The sequence below is a fragment of the Aquarana catesbeiana genome, linkage group LG09 (assembly GCF_042186555.1).
Source record: "Aquarana catesbeiana isolate 2022-GZ linkage group LG09, ASM4218655v1, whole genome shotgun sequence".
NCBI classification, from domain to species: Eukaryota; Metazoa; Chordata; class Amphibia; order Anura; family Ranidae; genus Aquarana; species Aquarana catesbeiana.
Window position 1 is genome coordinate 301,960,740 of NC_133332.1, and position 17,026 is coordinate 301,977,765.

At 42.7% G+C, this 17,026-nt stretch overlaps 1 protein-coding gene across 1 annotated transcript in view; it reads right to left on the reverse strand.

Moving 5' to 3' along the window:
* The window catches only part of MED27 (mediator complex subunit 27), a 540,607-nt gene that overhangs the window by 20,360 nt on the left and 503,221 nt on the right, over window positions 1-17,026 (reverse strand). The window lies entirely within an intron of this gene.

Below are 17,026 nucleotides of genomic sequence, written 5' to 3' on the forward strand. Positions count from 1 at the left end.
AACTGAGTGCAGTCTGGGACCAGGAAGCTCTCTGGATTACAGCAGCAATCAGTGGCACAGGTACCAGGTGATGTAAGTATTTACTGTATTATTTATAGGGAGGGATTTTACTCAGGAACTGATTTTAAGGACAATGCCACTGTTTGTCTTAGGCTTTGTTCACATGGGCAAACTTAAAGTGATTGTCAAGCCACTTGTAAAGTCTCTCCAATTCCCTCTGTTAGATAATGCTATGTTCCCTAGTGTGTGTGATTAAAAAAAAAAAAAAAAAAAGCTGCTGTGTACCTTATTCCATAGCACCGATCGCTGCTCACGTGACTGCCCAGCTCTCTCCTTTACCAGGCTGACAGCTACAGTGGGAGGGGCCGAGAACTCCGGCTGATGTCAGCTGGGAGCAAGAGAGGAGAGCGCTGGGCGGTCACCTGAGTGAACATAGCATTATCTAACAGAGGGGATTGGAGAAACTTAACACTGTTATTCTATTATCAGGAAGGGAGGATTGGGGAGCTGACAGGCATGGAGGAAGGGGGGAGAGGACAGAGGAGAGCTTCGGATGATGGAGGTGCGTAAACTGACCATGGTGTCAGTGCTCAGCAGCCATGATAAACCGTGATCAGTTTACAGGGGGGGAGGGCAGAACCAGCCAGGTATTTCAGGTGATACAGGGGGGCCAAATTACACAGCACAAGCATTGTGCTGTATAATATGCTTTAAAGGAACAGGATCTGTCAATTAGAACACAGTTGCTGCTCCCAATATGACATCTGTGTCAACAAATGCATGCTGTCTGCGTTTAAGGGAACACACCCATACCCAGATTGCTGTCAAATTGGGAGCAGCGGCTGTGTCCATGCAGCCACTGTGTCCCAAGTAAAACAAATGGGGCTGCCTGCATGGGAATGCACAAAAGACTTGTGCATCCTTGTGTGCACAGCCCTCACAGAGGCTTATGCTTAAGAACACTTGTGTGAATGAGGCTTTATTCTGCAGATGCTAGCTGCCTGGATGTCATGCTGACTTCAATACTTTGTGTTACTGACTTGGAACTAGTATATGGATAAAGAGTACAGACTTCTGACCTACTGTAATACCTTCCAGAAGTTTGTGTTCAATTGGCTTTCTTTAGAAAGAAATAATGCACCTTATAAAACTAATCACTTCATAAATAGAGTTTGGATTAAAACGATACCACAGAAAAAGTATGGCTTTCACCCCACGAACAAAAGGATAAAACGCCTGCAGTATCCAGCAAGCCTAATCTCTGATTGGGACTAATTATGAACTGACTAATGAAAAACAAGAAGCTGTGCCAAGATGGTAGAAAGACTTTTTTTTCCCCTTTTTTTTTTTATATAAGATGATTTACCAGAGAAAACGGATTGTTTCCATTCACGCTTTTAAAAAGCCGATAACAGGCAGACGCAGACAGCTGCCCCGCGGAATATTCCCACATTCCCCGAAAATAATTTGACACATCTAAAGCGTGTAACTACACATCTGGCAAAAAACAAGCCTGCAGGCAACAGTGCTGTCAATCGGAGAGACAGCCTTTATCCGAACAAACATGAGCAAGAAAAACACTGAGATCAATGCTGGATGGAAGGCCGAGAAACACTGAGACGCTGGTGCTTTCAAAAATAAAAAAAAGAGCGAGAGAGTGATGGGAAAAGAAGAAAGAAGGTAGTTGGCAAGAGAAATGCGCACTGGGCAGAAATGAGAAGTGGGTGGTACATTGTCGACAGCTTACAAGGAAAGATACAGATCAATGATAACAAGAAAGTGAGAAACAGGTTTATCATCACCATCGTCAGACGTTGTCTTAAGAAAGACATGTTCTTGAATTTTCTTGCTTGTCGTTTGACGTTGCTGTGGGCCAAAATAAATTGCGCTCCCAAATTTCTTGAAATATTTCCAAGAAAAAAAGAAATGCGTCTGTAGGCAGTGCCATGTGTCAGTAATCTGTGCGGCTGTTGCACAGGCCCTGCAGATAAAGTATGACCTCTTAATTCCACCATAGGATTGGTGCTCAGTCACTTGAGTTTCCATATGAAATTGGGTGTATATTTTAGTCTGAGATCACACTTAAAGGGTTTTTACTTTTTGAACCGCAAATAGTCCCCCCTGTGACAAACTCCATTCACTGTTGGCATTCTGGTAGTGCTGCAGGTAAAACTCCAGTTGTTGGTCTCAGCAAAATGAGCGCAGAGCTAAAAGAAAAGGCCTTTTAAGGGCGAAGATTCAAGGATATTTTATTTTACTTTAGATTTAAAGTAAAAGTCCATGCAAAAACTAAAATTCCTGCATCTATGACCACCAAATGTTCTAACACTAACCTATCTAACCCTGAAAAGAAAAAATCAGTATACATACCTTTTCTGCAGGCGATCTGACCTGATCTCCAGCGGTGGAAGCTCTACTGATTACATGTCCGACAATGACTGTGAAATGAATGGGAAGTTACAGTGGGGATGGAAAGTATTCAGACCCACTTAAATTTTTCACTCTTTGATATATTACAGCCATTTGCTAAAATCATTTAAGTTAATTTTTTTTCCTCATTAATGTACACACAGCACCCCATAGTGACAGAAAAACACAGAATTGCTGACATTTTTGCAGATTTATTAAAAAAGAAAAACTGAAATATCACATGGTACTAAGTATTCAGACCCTTTGCTCAGTATTTAGTAGAAGCACCCTTTTGATCTAATACAGCCATGAATCTTTTTGGGAAAGATGCAACAAGTTTTTCACACCTGGATTTGGGGATCCTCTACCATTCCTCCTTGCAGATCCCCTCCAGTTCTTTCAGGTAGGATGGTAAACGTTGGTGGACAGCCATTTTTAGGTCTCTCCAGAGATGCTCAATTTAGTTGTTATGAAGCCACTCCTTCGTTATTTTAGCTGTGTGCTTAGGGTCATTGTCTTGTTGGAAGGTAAACCTTCGGTCCAGTCTGAGGTCCTGAGCACTCTGGAGAAGGTTTTCGTCCAGGATATCCCTGTACTTGGCCGCATTCATCTTTCCCTCAATTGCAACCAGTCGTCCTGTCCCTGCAGCTGAAGAACACCCCCACAGAATGATGCTGCCACCACCATGCTTCACTGTTGGGACTGTATTGGACAGGTGATGAGCAATGCCTGGTTTTCTCCACACATACCGCTTAGAATAAAGGCCAAAAAGTTCTATCTTGGTCTCATCAGACCAGAGAATCTTTTTTCTCACCATCTTGGAGTCCTTCAGGTGTTTTTTTTTAGCAAACTCCATGAGGGCTTTCATGTGTCTTGCACTGAGGAAAGGCTTCCGTTTGGCCACTCTGCCATAAAGTCCCAACTGGTGGAGGGCTGCAGTGATGGTTGACTTTCTACAACTTTCTCCCATCTCCCGACTGCATCTCTGGAGCTCAGCCACAATGATCTTTGGGTTCTTCTTTACCTCTCTCACCAAGGCTCTTCTCCCCTGATAGCTCAGTTTGGTTGGACGGCCAACTCTAGGAAGGGTTCTGGTCGTCCCAAACGTCTTCCATTTAAGGATTATGGAGGCCACTGTGCTCTTAGGAACCTTAAGAGCAGCAGAAATGTTTTCGTAACCTTGGTCAGATCTGTGCCTTGCCACAATTCTGTCTCTGAGCTCTTTAGGCAGTTCCTTTGACCTCATGATTCTCATTTGCTCTGACATGCACTGTGAGCTGTAAGATCTTATATAGACAGGTGTGTGGCTTTCCTAATCAAGTCCAATCAGTATAATCAAACACAGCTGGACTCAAATGAAGGTGTAAAACCATCTCAAGGATGATCAGAAGAAATGGACAGCACCTGAGTTAAATATACGAGTGTCACAGCAAAGGGTCTGAATACTTAGGACCATGTGATATTTCAGTTTTTCTTTTTTAATAAATCTGCAAAAACGTCAACAATTTTGTGTTTTTCTGTCAATATGGGGTGCTGTGTGTACATTAATGAGGAAAAAAAATGAACTTAAATGATTTTAGCAAATGGCTGCAATATAACAGAGTGAAAAATTTAAGGGGGTCTGAATACTTTCCGTCCCCACTGTACGTCACCCATAGAGTTACTATGGGGCTTCCATTGACAGACGTGTCCTCTGCACCCACCCACACAGCAAAGCTGCGGCTGACAGCTTGGTGTGGGATCAGAGCTTCCGCCTCTGGAGATCAGGTCGGGTTTGCCTGTAGAAAAGGTGTGTATACTGATTATTTTCTTTTTTTCAGGGCTAGAGAGGTTAGCGTTAGAATGCTGGTGGCTATGGATGAAGGGATTTTAGTTTTTGCATGGACTTACACTTTAAAGCATATTTAACCGCTTCACGCCCGCCTTATGCCAAATGATGTCCTCAGCTTTGAGCGGGGACATCTGAATGATGCCTGTAGCTACAAGCATCATTCAGATATCGTCTTTTAGAGCCGGCGAATCTGTGCACCATAAGAACAATCATAGCAGCTGTTCCGCCGCTTGATCGTTCTTACGGGAGGCGGGAGGCGAGAGGGGACTCCCCCCCCCCCCCGCTGCCCTTTGGTACTTCTACCGACTCACCGCTACGATCAGTTAGTCGGACACAGGATCCGCCGGCCCCGGATGTTCAGAATAGAGATTTCCGGTGGACCAGATGGTCACCGGAGTCTCTGTGATTGTTCGGAGGCCGGGCACGATGTTATGACATCACGCCCGGCCTCTGTATTAAAAAAAATGGTGCCGCTTCGGCTGGGAAATGGTGAAGCCAAAATAAAGTAAAATTAACAATAAAAAAAAAAAAAAATGTTAAAGCGCCCCTGTCCTCTTGAGCTCGCACACAGAAGCAGAAGCGAACGCATATGTAAGTCCCGCCCACATATGAAAACGGTGTTCAAACCACTCATGTGAGATAGCGAGAGCAATAATTTTGGTCCTAGACCTCCTCTGTAACTCAAAACATGTAACCAATAAAAATTTTGAAAGCGTCGCCTAAGGGGATTTTTAAGTAGTGAAGTTTGGAGCCATTCCACGGGCGTGTGCAATTTTGAAACGTGACATATTAGGTATCTATTTACTCGGCATAACTTCATCTTTCACATGATGCAAAAACATTGGGCTAACTTTCCCTTTTTTTTTTAAAGCACAAAAAAAAAAAAAAAAAAACGCATTTGAAAAATTGCTGTGCAAATACCGTACGAGATAAAAAGTTACAATGACCTCCATTGTATTCTCTAGGGTCTTTGCTAAAAAAAAAAATATATAATGTTTTGGGGGTTCTATGTAATTTTCTAGCAAAAAAATTATGATTTTTACATGTAGGAGAGAAATGTCAGAATTGGCCTGGTAGGCAAGTGGTTAAAGGGTAACTCCACTTTCGGGAGAAAAAAATAGCAAGTAAAAAAATAATAATATAGTATATACAATTGGGAGACATATTGTAATTGAATGTTATTAAAAATGACCTTTCCTTTTCAATCTGCAGCACTTTAATTTTCTGTAAAATGCAATGCAATATGGCTACCTGGAGGTGTTCTGTACACAGAATGTGTACAGAACGCCCACCAGAAACATCATTTCCTGTTTGTGCAATTAGCTCACTGATTTTCCCAGAAGTCTGCTCTAAGATACAAGATGCTAGTCAGATTTCCGGCATCCCCTGCAACAAAAATTTTTGGTGAGATACTCCAAATAGGAAATCACATCTAACTGAGCGATCAGCGGTGATCAGCTCAGTTTTCAGTCTTAGAGCCAGCGGGGGGACTGATGCTGCATCCACCTAGGTAAGTATGATTCTTGAAAAAAATTAAAATAAATCCTGAACTTCTCTTTAACACCATCCTTCAGTGAAACACCTGAACTCAATAATTTGAAGGGGTGTCCATAATGTGAGAGATTCTTAGCGAGCTGATGACTGCTCAATCATCTCAGTGCAGAAGTCAAAAGAATATTGTTGGTTATTAAAAGAAAGAGACCAAAAAAGCACACCTGGGAAGATCATTGTATTTTGTGACTTCCTATTGATGAAGTAGCTCAGTGAGCAATCTACTGCTTTCCGGGACAGCCTGGAAAAAGTCTACAAAGGCCAAGTACACAGGGATGACCAATGCCAAATTTGATTTCTGCCCACGGAGAAGTAAACATTGCACAGGATGCAGTTATGCTTCAGGAGGTAGGTAAGAAACTCAGGGAGCGCAGCTTATTTTTTTGTTCCAAATAGAGGATTTGTTGTTAAATCACAGTTTTCCTAGAGTGATCCTGACACATTTCCTATTCATGGAAAAATAATAAGTTACTCTTTAAATTAGTTTTCTTCCCCAAGCTAGCACATTAGCACAGAGATTATATTTTTACATCAAGCTGATCTTTATTACATATATATAAAAAATAAAATAAAAAAATAAGACTAAAATTTTCCTTTGAGGTCTGAGTAAGTCTGACAAGTGTAACATTCAACCCTTATTACCTACAAAGTTGCAGAACACCCTGAACAGTTGTACTGAAGTGCAACTTGCCTTTTAGCTATTGATGTTTGCTAATGTACGTCCGCCCGGACATGATGATAATGTGACATATGCTTCTTCATGTTGACTGTACGAAGGGTATTGATCGCACTGCACAAAGGAGAACTGATAAATACGATTTGGTTGTAACATTCCGACCCTATTAGTCTCATTTGAAGGCTTCTGGGAAGACAGATGGGGGACGGCTTTGTGAATGACCATGAAGTTGTGCCCTCTCTCACCTTGAGCACGTATTATCAATAGGCCGATCTATGGGCCTCATGAATGCATTCATCGTCTGGCACTTTAGCTTACTTGCACAATATTGATGAGAATACATTTTCATACATTACGCAGCTAACTCTGTCTCTGCAAGGGCCCCAGAGCACCTCTTCTGTACAGCAGGGGGGCGCTTCTGCCCTGCGGCCTTACCCAGTCACATCTCACATTCATTTACCTGGCCACAGGAAACAGGCCAGTCTGTGGGACAAGCAGAATTTACACTAAGGGGTCTCTGTGGAGATCTTAATATTTTAATTTTTTGTGTTTGATTATTACAGCAACAAGAAAAAATAGCAAGCCTTCAGGAAAAGGTGAGAATTAGAAAATATTCAGATTTAATTATTTCTTTAGAACAGGGAAATCACATTTAAAAAAAAAAAATGTAAATGCGATTTATTTTATGTAAACCTCCTAATCTTGTGCGTTAAGGTTTTTATTCCCTTATTTCTACATATAACCTAAATTTATATGCCATATTTTACTCATTGTGCTGACTGACAGCCATTGAATGGTGCACACACAAATATATCTAAAACATACGTTATCGTTTTTTGTGTCCCATTGGGTTCCTGTCTTGGATACACAACTGGAAGTGCAAGAAATGCTCTCCAAAATAAGGGGATATCCCCCTTGGACAGTTGTCATGAAAAAGGGGTCTCTTGAAAGGTTTTAAAAGGGGAAAAAGGTTACCAGGAAAGAGAGTGATAGCTTAGAAAGAAAGCAACTGCAGGTTCGGAAACACTATAAACCCAGAAGCTCCTGCAATGAATATAAAAAAAAAATAAAGTGTAAAGTAATTGCTATCGAAATCACACTATTTGCCTTTAAAGCAATTTTTGATACGATATATTTTTATATGCCTACAGTGCCTTGAAAAAGTATTTATACCCCTTGAAGTATTCCATATTTTGTCATGTTACAAACAAAAATTTAAAAGTGTTTTTTGGGATTTTATGTGATTAGACCAACACAAAGTGGCACATACAGTGGGGATGGAAAGTATTCAGACCCCCTTAAATTTTTCACTCTTTGTTATATTGCAGCCATTTGCTAAAATCATTTAAGTTCATATTTTTTCCTCATTAATGTACACACAGCACCCCATATTAACAGAAAAACACAGAATTGTTGACATTTTTGCAGATTTATTAAAAAAAGAAAAACTGAAATATCACATGGTCCTAAGTATTCAGACCCTTTGCTGTGACACTCATATATTTAACTCAGGTGCTGTCCATTTCTTCTGATCATCCTTGAGATGGTTCTACACCTTCATTTGAGTCCAGCTGTGTTTGATTATACTGATTGGACTTGATTAGGAAAGCCACACACCTGTCTATATAAGATCTTACAGCTCACAGTGCATGTCAGAGCAAATGAGAATCATGAGGTCAAAGGAACTGCCTGAAGAGCTCAGAGACAGAATTGTGGCAAGAGACAGAATTGTGGCAAGGCACAGATCTGGCCAAGGTTACAAAAAAATTTCTGCTGCACTTAAGGTTCCTAAGAGCACAGTGGCCTCCATAATCCTTAAATGGAAGATGTTTGGGACGACCAGAACCCTTCCTAGAGCTGGCCGTCCGGCCAAACTGAGCTATCGGGGGAGAAGAGCCTTGGTGAAAGAGGTAAAGAAGAACCCAAAGATCACTGTGGCTGAGCTCCAGAGATGTAGTCGTGAGATGGGAGAAAGTTGTAGAAAGTCAACCATCACTGCAGCTCTCCACCAGTCGGGGCTTTATGGCAGAGTGGCCCGACGGAAGCCTCTCCTCAGTGCAAGACACATGAAAGCCCTCATGGAGTTTGCTAAAAAAAAACACCCGAAGGACTCCAAGATGGTGAGAAATAAGATTCTCTGGTCTGATGAGATCAAGATAGAACTTTTTGGCCTAAATTATAAATGGTATGTGTGGAGAAAAATAGGCACTGCTCATCACCTGTCCAATACAGTCCCAACAGTAAAGCATGGTGGTGGCAGCATCATGTTGTGGGTGTTTTTCAGCTGCAGGGACAGGACGACTGGTTGCAATTGAGGGAAAGATGAATGCGGCCAAGTACAGGGATATGCTGGATGAAAACCTTCTCCAGAGTGCTCAGAACCTCAGACTGGGCCGAAGGTTTACCTTCCAACAAGACAATGACCCTAAGCACACAGCTAAAATAACGAAGGAGTGGCTTTACAGCAACTCCGTGACTGTTCTTGAATGGCCAGCCAGAGTCCTGACTTAAACCCAATTGAGCATCTCTGGAGAGACCTAAAAATGGCTGTCCACCAACGTTTACCATCCAACCTGACAGAACTGGAGAGGATTTGCAAAAAGGAATGGCAGAGGATCCCCAAATCCAGGTGTGAAAAACTTGCTGCATCTTTCCCAAAAAGACTCATGGCTGTATTAGATCAAAAGGGTGCTTCTACTACATACTGAGCAAAGGGTCTGAATACTTAGGACCATGTGATATTTCAGTTTTTCTTTTTTAATAAATCTGCAAAAATTTCAACAATTCTGTGTTCTTCTGTCAATATGGGGTGTTGTGTATATTAATGAAGAAAAAAAATGAACTTGAATGATTTTAGCAAATGGCTGCAATATAACAAAGAGTGAAAAATGTAAGGGGGTCTGAATACTTTTCGTCCCCACTGTAATTGTGAAGTGAAAGGAATATGATAAATGGTTTTCAAAAATTTTCACAAATAAATATCTTAAAAGTGTGGCGTGCATTTGGATTCAGCGCCATTCACTCTGATACCCCTAATTAAAATCTAGTGGAAGTAATTGCATTCAGAAGTCACCTAATTAGCAAATAGAGTGCACCTGCGTGTAATTTAATCTCAGTATAAATACAGCTGTTCTGTGAAGCCCACAGAGGTTTGTTACAGAACCTTAGTGAAAAAACAGCATCATGAAGGCCAAGAAACAGACCAGACAGGTCAGGGATAAAGTTGTGGAGAAGTTTAAAGCACAGTTAGGTTAGCAGATGCTCTCCATCCAATTTGACAGAGCTATTTTGCAAAGAAGAATGGGCAAAAATGTCACTCTCTAGATGTGCAAAGTTGGTAGAGACATAACCAAAAAGACTTGCAGTTGTAATCACAGCAAAAGGTGGTTCTACAAAGTATTGACTCAGAATACAAATGCATGCCACACTTTTCACATATTTATTTGTAAAAATTTGGAAAAAACATTTATCATTTTCCTTTCACTTCACAACTATGTGCCACTTTGTGTTGGTCTATCACTTAAAACCCAAATAAAATAAATGTACATTTTTGGTTGTAACATGACAAAATATGGAGAATTTCAAGGGGTATGAATACTTTTTCAAGGCACTGTCGTTTTGTTATGGTCTTAAATAAAGATGTTTGCATGTTTATAGAGAAGCTTTAGATTTGACTCCATATAATCATCATCTTGTAACACTGTTTGTAATAGGTCGGGCAAGAAACAGTCCTGTACTTATAAGGTAGAGCATAGAAGCACAACCACTGTGTAGCATAGCAAAGCAGGGAGCACAGCCTGGATTAGTAATGAGCAAATATGGCTGTTCCATGTACATGTACAGTGGGGATGGAAAGTATTCAGACCCCCTTAAATTTTTCACTCTTTCTTATATTGCAGCCATTTGCTGAAATCATTTAAGTTCATTTTTTTCCTCATTAATGTACACACAGCACTCCATATTGACAGAAAAACACAGAATTGTTGACATTTTTGCAGATTTATTAAAAAAGAAAAACTGAAATATCACATGGTCCTAAGTATTCAGACCCTTTGCTCAGTATTTAGTAGAAGCACCCTTTTGATCTAATACAGCCATGAGTCTTTTTGGGAAAGATGCAACAAGTTTTTCACACCTGGATTTCGGGATCCTCTGCCATTCCTCCTTGCAGATCCTCTCCAGTTCTGTCAGGTTGGATGGTAAACGTTGGACAGACATTTTTAGGTCTCTCCAGAGATGCTCAATTGGGTTTAAGTCAGGGCTCTGGCTGGGCCATTCAAGAACAGTCACGGAGTTGTTGTGAAGCCACTACTTCGTTATTTTAGCTGTGTGCTTAGGGTCATTGGCTTGTTGGAAGGTAAACCTTCGGCCAAGTCTGAGGTCCTGAGCACTCTGGAGAAGGTTTTCGTCCAGGATATCCCTGTACTTGGCTGCATTCATCTTTCCCTCGATTGCGACCAGTCGTCCTGTCCCTGCAGCTGAAAAACACCCCCACAGCATGATGCTGCCACCACCATGCTTCACTGTTGGGACTGTATTGGACAGGTGATGAGCAGTGCCTGGTTTTCTAGACACATACTGCTTAGAATTAAGGCCAAAAAGTTCTAGAATGGTCTCATCAGACCATAGAATCTTATTTCTCACCATCTTGGAGGCCTTCCGGTGTTTTAGCAAACTCCATGCGGGCTTTCATGTGTCTTGCACTGAGGAGAGGCTTCCGTCGGGCCACTCTGCCATAAAGCCCTGACTGGTGGAGGGCTGCAGTGATGGTTGACTTTCTACAACTTTCTCCCATCTCCCGACTGCATCTCTGGAGCTCAGCCACAGTGATCTTTGGGTTCTTCTTTACCTTTCAGGTGTGTGGCTTTCCTAATCAAGTCCAATCAGTATAATCAAACACAGCTGGACTCAAATGAAGGTGTAGAACCATCTCAAGGATGATCAGAAGAAATGGACAGCACCTGAGTTAAATATATGAGTGTCACAGCAAAGGGTCTGAATACTTAGAACATGTGATATTTCAGTTTTTCTTTTTTAATAAATCTGCAAAAATGTCAAAAATTCTGTGTTTTTCTGTCAATATGGGGTGATGTGAGTACATTGAGGAAAAAAAATGAACTTAAATGATTTTAGCAAATGGCTGCAATATAACAAAGAGCGAAAAATTTAAGGGGGTCTGAATACTATCCGTCCCCACTGTATAATACTATAAACAAAAAAAATTTTGCTTACGACAGCCCCACTCCCCCTTGATGATTTTTTTTTTTAACGAAACAGAATGTTCCTTTATTGAGACAAAAAGGTAAATCAAAAGACATAGTACAGGCAAGCATATTAGGCAGGTAATAGCGTGTACATCAACTAAACGACAATCCACAGTCGTGTAATTTAATTCAATCCTTAGTCTGCTTTAGCTAGGACCACAACAAGGCATAGCAGCCTACATTATCGAAGTCCTTCAGCAGGAGATAAGTCCTTCCTAAGCTGTCCATGGCTGCCATATTTTGTTGAACTTCTTAGGGCAGTTCCTATTGAGGTACGTCATTTTATAAAGTGGTAAAACAGCATTTATTGATTTTTCCCATGAGCCCACGGAGGGGGGGGGCAGCTGGAGGCGGCCATTAATAGATTCCACTACCTCCTTCCAGTATCTGGCAATCATCGGGCAGCTCCAGAACATGTGGATATATGTTCCTACTCCGTTCCGGCACCTAGGACAGTCCTGCAACCTTTGTGGGTACACCCTGTGCAGTCTCTGAGGTGCGTAATAAACCCTGTGTAGAAATTTGACCTGTATTAACTTTTCTTTAGAGGAAATCAACAAGCTAGTACTATCTGCTAAACAGTCCTTTCTGTCTAGGTCTGGAAGGTCTATTTTGGTGGAGTCAGCCCTCAGTAAGTCCAAGTATAGAGCGGACAGGGGTATTGACAGCTGTTCCTGGGCTAGTAATTCCTCTATGGGATCCATACTCAACCGAGGAGGGGTCGGGAACTGGGCCCGAGCAGCATGGTGTATCTGTAGGTATCTAAAATACATCCACCCAGGTAAATGGTATTTGGCTTTAAGGGTTGTGAAGGGGAGCAAGACACCCACCGAGAAAATATCTAATAAGTAATTTAACTCCATATCTAGCCAAAATCTGTGGATCAGGAAGAGATCTGAAATGTGGGAGGCTAGGATTCCCCCAGAGAGGGCAGAAGGGGGACCATCTATTAGGACTCACAAACCGCCGTCTGGCTACTGTCCAAACCTCGAGGGTCATTCTAGTAGGGTGTGGGAGGCTACCATATGCCCGATGACCCCTATAAGCTAAATTGCCCAATTCCCGAAGTGATCCCAGGACAGCTGCCTCGAGACACACGGCGGCATTGGATCTGTAGAGCACCAGTAGTAGGTTCGGATATATTATGGCGGACACATCGGACAATTCTGACACATTTTTGGGACGACGGGCATTTATACAGTGATCAGTGCTATAAAAATGTCACCGGTAGTGACGGGGTTAACACTAGGGGTGCGATCAAGGGTTTAACTGTGTTCCCTGCTAAATGTTCTAATTGAAGGAGGGATGGGACTTGCTAGGGGAAGAAAAAGATTGATGTTCATACTTTGTATGAACACACGATCTGTCTCTTCTCCCCTCAGAGAACCGGGATCTCTGTTTACACACACAGATCCCGGTTCTCGCTGTGTCACGAGCGATCGCAGGAGCCCAGGGTCATCGTGACTGCCGTATCGGCTCTGGGGGCAAGCAGCGGGCGCCCCTAGTGGCCACAAACAGAAGCAATGTAACATGACAGCGCAGCCGAGCCATGTTGCCGCATAGCTTCATAACTTAATTTGCAAACTTTAAAATTTTGACATTCAATTTTGGAATGAATGGCCTTTCCCAAATGAACGCCACATACACGGTTAGAAATTCTTTCAGGAAAAATTGTCCATCCAGCTCCTCCAAAATCTCATGCGACTGTGGTTCAAAACAAACGCTGATTTGATCCCACTAACAAATAAAAAATTGAACAAACTTTCTTAAAACCCCACATTTTGAACAATATTCTACTAGTGTATGACAAGCTTAAATATAACAGGAGATCACCTCAGAAGTCCTGAAAGCAGTGCTTTTAGTCTGCTCATAAGAAATCTGTACCCCATCCTGGATTTCAGGCTCTTGCCAGACCATGCAGTAAAAGGTGTAGGTTTTTAAACATCTATGTAAGGTATGATACCTTATTACATTTTTCATTGTAAATAAGCTGGGGGTGGTGGTGGATAACTTGTCAACTAAAGTGCACTTAACATTTATTAGGACATAGGGGTATGTGTTTAACTCACTGCTAGATGTTGGGCTTTTATCAGCCTAATGAAATATCTGTGAAATAGTTAATGTGGAACAGATAAACTTAATCAGGCCATCCTCCCAATGGTGCATTCAGAGCTTTTGTTTGGTGTTTTTAAAGCTCTGCGTGCCGCTGACTGTTGTGTTTACTACTCGCCGTCATTTATTTATCCTTCTCTTGGCTACCTGGAGTTCCATCAGAACAGGGCATATCTTCCAGAACCCTTTATGCCCAAAGGCGATCAGGGAGGCTGGCCAGAGCTACAGAACACACTCTAAACAGCCCATTTACTGGGAAAGTTTAAATGCCAAGTTAGAAAAAATAGAAAGAGAAGTGGAATATGCCTATCTGTGGTCAACAGGGAACCCTATTCATCCTCTATTGTGCCAGCTCCCCTTTGAGAATCAAACTCTCCCTTTTATCCTGACTCTATTGTTAACAGACAATGCCAGTTAGATTTAGACTTGCTGCATACAAAGGGAAGGCGTAGAGGCAGGGCTCTGCTCCCTGGTATGAAGTTCATGATCACTCCAGAGGGTGTTCAGTAATGTGAAGCTTAAAATTAGTAGCTATGAGACCAGTTCCTCATCCATAGTAAGAGCTGTTATTTAAGATATAATGTGCTATAATGTCAAAAAGAGGACACCAAATAAAGCATTTTCTTGCTATTAAATGTGATATCAGAAAAAATAAACAGTAGTCCAGTCTTAATGTGGCTCTTTAGACCAATTAAAATAGTTAACTGACAGTATACTATAAAACAATTTTAGTAAGAATAATTTTTTTGCTAGGGCCTCTGTGTTCTCTGTTCACTTTAATTTCCTTCTTGTCTAGCGGCACCAAGAGTATGATTTATTCAGCCTAGTGACACCAGGTAGATGAAATTATTGTTGTGTCGCCACGGTGGTGAGCAGGTGACACATGGGGGAGAGGAGGTTGGGAAACAGGGGCGGAATGACAACTCATGGGGCCCCCGGGCAATAGAAGATTATGGGACCCCCGGGGTTAAAGATGGCCGTCACGCCAAGAGTAAATAACAAACAAAACAACATATAGAGTACAGCAGTCAGGATGAGTGCCACGCTCACATCAGAGTCCTCCCTTACATCAAAGTCCCAACATTCTCCCTGTAAATCACAAGCCACAGAGTGCCACCTTATGGCAGAGCCCCCAGAGTGTCACCTTCCATCAATATCCCCTTACACACACCTTTGCAACTGTTACAATGCTTGGTGTGGCAGGCAGCTGTCTGGAAAAGGCTTTTAATTAGAAAAAAATCCACTTGTTGCAGCCTCTATACTGCACAAGCGAGTCTTAGAGCCAGCGGAATAGTGAACTGCTGTGGTTGGCCTCAGATCTGGCAGCGGGGCATGTGAATAAAGGCCATGCTTGATGTGTGCCATGATATCACTGCACAGGTGTATACCCAGACCTGCTGCCTGATCCAAGGCCGAGCTCTGCAGTACACTAATCAGATGGCTCCAAATGGCAACAAGTGTATTTTTCACGGGCATGGGATTGTTAGATCGACTTCGGTTGAGCAGCAGTGGGCACACCTGGTTCATACAGTATACACACATGGATGCACAGCATAAATACATATAGACACACATGCACAGTATACATAGACACATACAGTAAAACATGGACAGAAGAGGCAAAAATCAGCTGAAGATCAGCAGCATTGAAACGCAAAGAAAGATTTTTAAAAAAATTACACACACACACTATACATATAGTATACACACAAACAGTATAAATACACACATACACATATAAGGTATACATACAGTTTACATACACTATACACACACACATACAGTATAAATACACTATACACACACACATACAGTATACATACACATGCAGTATAAATACACACACACAGTATACATGCACAGTACACACACATACAGTATCAGTGGCGGTGCGTCCACAAAGGGCGCACAGGCGCCGCCCCCCTCTCCTGTCACCTATCACCATAGATTCATGCATTGCATAAATCTATGGTCGCCGTTGACACCCCCTATTCAAGTGTCCGGCCCCTTTCCAAGCATCGGGCACCTGAATTACAGCAGCGGGATATTTTTTGTAAGCACCTGATTAGAGCCATAGGCTCTAATAATAGGCACCCAAAAAGGTGCAAAAATGCTTGGCGCTTGCTGTTTACTAAGCGTTGGGTTAGCAAAGCGAATTAATATTCGCTTTCCTAACACTGAACTGCCTCTCAGCCAGTCAGGTGCTCGGGTCTGTTACCTGATAGGCGTCGGATCACAGCTCCTGTCGTTTCAGCCAATCGCAGAGGACAGGAAGGAACGACGGGAGAAGACATCGAAGAACGTGGAGGACACCGAACACCGCTCGCCGCGACCCACGAAGACAAGGTAGGTGCCGGACGTGTGGGGGATGCACGCTGGCAGCATTTGATGTGCAAAGTAGCGGCAATTGATGGGCACACTGGCAGCAATTGTTGGGCACAGTAGCGGCAATTGATGGGCACACTGGCAGCAATTGATGGGCACAGCAGCGGCAATTTATGGGTACAGCGGTGGCGTTTGATGGGCACAGCGGCTGCGTTTGATGGGCACAGTGGCTGCGTTTGATGGGCACAGTGGCTGCGTTTGATGGGCACAGTGGCTGCGTTTGATGGGCACAGTGGCTGCGTTTGATGGGCACAGTGGCTGCGTTTGATGGGCACAGTGGCTGCGTTTGATGGGCACAGTGGCTGCGTTTGATGGGCACAGTGGCTGCGTTTGATGGGCACAGTGGCTGCATTTGATGTTTTTTTTTTCAGTTTGTTTGCGCTCCCCCCAAAATTTTGAGCACCAGCCGCCACTGTACGGTATACATAGGTGGTGTAGTAGAGATTGGGGGAGAAATTCAGGACATGTTCTTCCTACAGGAGCATTGCACTTCTCGCACACAAAATCAATTTAATAGCCTCAGAGACAGGAGGAGCTCTGCTAGAGGTAACACATCCTCCCTCTCTGCTCACCAGGGTAATCCACTGACCAGAATCCATTTGCTCAGCCAGCTTACATTTATCAGGCAGCAGCCCGTCCCACACTGCAAGCTGTGTCCCCGCCTCCCTCTCCTCTCCTCCAGCAGGCAGCATCGCCTGCTCCTGTGTCAAAAAAGCAGCGCTGTGGAAGGGGGCGTGTACAGCATGTTCCTATTGGCTGAGGGGGCAGTGCAGAGGCGGAGCAGATATAATCTCAGGA